We start from the raw sequence: 4,945 nt of genomic DNA on the forward strand, positions 1-4,945 counted from the left end.
CTTCCCCACGACCCCGCCGCCTCCACGGACGAGCTCCTCCGCCGCCCTTTGCCGGCCGGAGCAGCGCCACCCCGGGTGTTGGGGATATTACCGCTAGGCGTGAACCGGCCTACTTGGGCCTGGTTAACTTCATTAGTGGTATAAGCAGATGAAGGCCCAAGGCCTGTAGTCGGTTTAGAACCTGTAGCCGTAAACCGGCCGGATGTATAACTTGTATTGTAAGTTAGGAATAGAGAGATACCAACCGGGATACGAGTATGAACCGGTTGGGACTCTATGGACCGACGGGCGTCACCCGTGTATATAAGGGGACGACCCGGCGGCGGTTCAAGACAGACAACCACAACTCGAGCCTAGGCGAAGCTTATTTGCTCCCTAGCCATCGAGACCACATCAATTCCATCACAACTAGACGTAGGCTTTTACCTTCATCGAAGGGGCCGAACTAGTATAAACCCTCGTGTCTTTGTGTCCGCTTTAACGCCTTCAAGTAAACCCGTAGCGATGGCTCCACGACTAAGTCCCTTCACTAGGACATCTGCCGTGACAAATCCACGACAGTTGGCGCCCACCATGGGGCTATCGCACGATGGTTTGACGATCTTGGAGGGCAAGCTCAAAGGACTCGAAGGCTATGCTGTGCGCCAGATGACCAAGAGTCGTCGTGGCAAGATCTACATCGACGACGCGGGATGGGGTCCCGAGGCCGATTCGATTGAGTTTGGGTACCGGGTCCCCTTTGGTGGCATACACGTTTTCATCGGCAAGATCGGTGAGCCTGGGCCTGAGCCGGACATCTGCACCGACCTCGTCGAAACGGCTTAGCGTGCGAGATCTACCCAGGCTAAACCGGCCGTGAAGCGTGCCTTCGTTGGAGTCATCCACGGAGGAGAGCGTGAGGACGAGTCAGAACACGGTAGCGAGACCGTCGTCTATTCTGGCGACGAGTCCTCGACCGGAGAGACCGAATCACTATACCAGTTGCAAGACGACCAGGTCAGGGGCTGTTCCGATGGCGACAGTATTCCGGACCCCCCAAGCCAGGTCAACCGGGTTGGAATATTCATGGCCGGCACACAGGCGGTGAATCACTCTTCGACATCCGCAGCGATGCTCTCCGGATCAGCAGCGGCAGCAGGGGCAGGAGGCCTTGTGCGCCCGCCGGTTCAAGTTCTATCTGATCTGTTTGATGCACTAGCCGCGCTCATGGCAGAGGCCAATCCGGCGGATCAGGAGGCCCATAATGCAGAGATTGCAAAGGTGAGAGAGCAGATCATGCAAGACAAAGCGGATCTAGCAGCAGAAAAAGACAGGATGGCCGCAGTGCGGGCCGCTTTGGACACCCAGGCCTATAAGCTCATGCTTGACCAGAACGCATCACAGGAAGTCTTGAAGAAGAAGCACAGATCACGCCTGCCGTTAGGGTTTGACCCCCGAAATCTCTTTCACACTCCAGGAGCTGGACCCAGTAATCCGCCGCAATACTTGGAGGCAAACCGGATCGAGGCACCAGGGCCAGGAGCGACGGTCCAACCCCGCCTGATGGAACCTCCTCAACAGAACATTGTGGTTCCTCCGCCGGTCCAGACGCCCCCGGGTCATTATTCTAATCCTATGGACAACCTTGTTGCAGCCGCCGCGCGATTAGAGGCTATCCCAGTCGAAGGGGACTCTCCGCAGGCGATAGAGACGCGCCGGGTTAAGAAGCTTCTCCGGACCGTGCTGATTCAGCAGGAAGCATATTCGTACAGCCGTGATCGGATTCACTCCACGCCCCGTCCAAGCCGGAGCTATAGCAGGTGCATAGATGAACCGGCCATATCGAGCAATGCGCGAGGCCATGAAGCGGCCCGTGGCAATAACCCGGCAGGTGGTATTCGCGATGCTCAGGATGTGGTGGACCGGGCCCGGGCACGAAGGGAGGCCGAGTTAGCAGCACAGAATGATGCGGGTCAACTTACACTGGTTCGTCCTACCACCTCCGCCGGACCAGGGGTCGCATCCGCTTTGGGAGTGCCTTGTTTAATCCCCGCTTTACGCAATGTGCGCCTGCCCAAAGATTTCAAGGGTCCGCGCAAGGTGCCGAATTACACCGCTGATTTATCTCCCGAAGCGTGGGTAGAGAGTTATGAGATGGCCATGGAGATGCTAGATGTGAATGAGGCCGCGTGTGGAAAATACTTCACCATGATGCTTGAAGGCACGGCTCGTACCTGGTTGAAGAGCCTGCCGCCCAATTCTATCAGCTCATGAGCCCAGTTGCGGGCCCGGTTTATCCAGAATTTCAAGGACACATGTAAGCAGCCCAAGTCCATAGTAGACCTGGCGGCTTGCGTCCAGGAGGACGGAGAATCAACGACCCATTGGGTACGCCGCGTTTCGGAAGTTTTACACTCGTCTGACAGGATCAATGCTGACTCTGCGATCTTGACCCTGGAAGGCAACTGCCGGTTTAAGCCTTTAAAATTGAAATTGGGACGCATGAAGCGTTTCTGTAATTACATGGGAACTCTCATGGCCGCTTTAGTGAAGTACGCTGATTCGGACAGTACCAAGGATCCCGAGACTGATGATGATGAAGCAGGGAAGGGAAAGAAGAATAGCAACTTCAAGGGGCAACAGTACAAACCGGCGGGTCATGGAAACGGAGGCAAGCGCAAGGCAGATGGCAACATGGACTTTGTGGCCAACACTAATGCACAGGACAGGGGGCCGCGGCGCAGAGGTAAAGCGACAAATCGTAATGGGGCTCCCAATCCTAACACAGATCGTTTGAATTATTTGTTGAATCAGCCTTGCCCAAAGCACGGGACGAAAGAGGCGCCGGCTAACCACCTTTGGAAGGATTGTTATATTATGCAGGAGTTTAAAAACTCTAATGCATTCCGGTATGACCGCGGGTCAGGTGGCGGTTCAGGATCTGGTTTCCATGGGCCGGACCATGATGGAGCTTCCGGTTCAGGTCTCAATCAGGGCGGTCACAACAACCAGAATAGTCAGAACGGCCAGCAGCAGCAGCAGCAGTCGGGTTATCAGAGCCAGCCAAAACAGTTGAACAATGGGCAATATCATGTTTTCACAACTAGCTTGGATAAACGCGATCGAAAACTCCACAAGCGAGCGGTGAATTCTATTGAAACGGCCTTACCACGTTACTTACGCTGGTCGGAGCAGCCTATCGTGTGGAGCAGAGAGGATCACCCGCCCCGGGTGGATAATCCGGGCCAGCTAGCATTAGTGGTAGACCCTCAGGTGGGGGGTTATAAATTCACCAAGGTACTCATGGATGGAGGGAGCAGTATTAACATACTATACTATGAGACATTCCGCCGCATGGGCCTAACAGACAAGGATCTCAGACCGTCTAATACGGTGTTCCATGGTGTGGTGCCTGGCAAATCTGCATATCCTATTGGTAAGATAGCCCTGGATGTGGCTTTTGGGGACGAACACGATTCCCGGTCGGAAAAACTAACCTTTGAGGTGGTGAAGATCTGGAGCCCGTATCACACCTTGTTTGGGCGGCCGGCTTATGCCAAGTTCATGGCGCGGCCTTGTTATATCTACTTGCAGCTCAAGATGCCGGGTTACAAGGGGACAATAACGGTTCATGGGAGCCGTAAGGTCGCTTTAGAATGTGAGGAAGGTGATGCGGCTTATGCAGAATCGGTCTGTGCCACGGAGGAGTTGAAGTACTATAAGGACAATGTTGATCCGGCGGATATGACCCCTTTGAAGAAGCCAACTACAGAGCATGATTCGGATCTGAAGTTCAAATCGGCAGCTGAGACCAAGCTTGTTGACTTCGTGCCCGGCGATTCGTCCAAGCAGTTCACTGTCAGTGCCAATCTGGACCCCAAATAGGAAAGCGCGCTCATCGAGTTCATCCATGAGAATCGGGACATTTTTGCATGGAAACCGTCCGACATGCCAGGTGTACCGAGGGAACTCGCTGAGCACACTCTTAATGTGGATTCTAAGTATAAACCGGTGAAACAATTCCTCCGCCGGTTTAACGAAGAAAGGCGCAAAGCCATTGGAGAGGAAGTGGCCAGGCTTTTAGCAGCTGGCTTTATCATTGAAGTGTTCCATCCAGAGTGGCTTGCTAATCCGGTGCTGGTTCTTAAGAAAAACGGCACTTGGCGTATGTGTGTGGATTACACGGATCTTAACAGGGCTTGTCCAGCAGATCCTTTTGCCCTCCCCCGCATTGACCAGATCATTGATGCCACGGCGGGTTGTGAGCGTTTGAGTTTTTTGGATGCATACTCTGGATATCATCAGATCAAAATGGCGGTTAAGGACCAGGAGAAGACAGCGTTTATCACTCCCTTTGGAGCCTTCTGCTATGTATCTATGCCCTTCGGGCTCAAGAGTGCCCAAGCCACCTATCAACGGTGTGTACAGAATTTCCTGCATAAACAAATCAGCCGCAATGTGCACGCCTATGTGGATGATATTATAGTAAAGTCAAGGCAGAAGGAGACGCTGGTGGATGACTTGAAGGAAACCTTTGACAACTTGCGGGTTTACAAGATGATGCTTAATCCGGCCAAGTGTGTCTTTGGTGTTCCGGCAGGCAAGTTACTGGGTTTCCTGGTGTCTAATAGAGGAATTGAGGCTAATCCGGAGAAGATTACGGCTATTACCTCCCTGGCTAAACCAAAGTGCATCAATGATGTTCAGCGTTTGGCGGGCCGAATCGCCGCACTAAGCCGGTTTATCAGCTGCCTCGGAGAGAAGGCCATCCCTTTGTACCAAATGCTGAGGAAGACAGACCATTTCGTCTGGAGTCCGGCTGCTGATGAAGCATTTGAGGACTTGAAGCGGCAATTAGCCAATCCGCCTGTTCTTGCAGCTCCGGTCGACAAGGAGCCACTATTATTATATGTAGCAGCCAATGCTCGGGCAGTTAGCGTGGCTATTGTGGTGGAACGCAAGGAGG

The sequence above is a fragment of the Triticum aestivum genome, chromosome 5B (genome assembly GCF_018294505.1).
Source record: "Triticum aestivum cultivar Chinese Spring chromosome 5B, IWGSC CS RefSeq v2.1, whole genome shotgun sequence".
NCBI lineage: Eukaryota > Viridiplantae > Streptophyta > Magnoliopsida > Poales > Poaceae > Triticum > Triticum aestivum.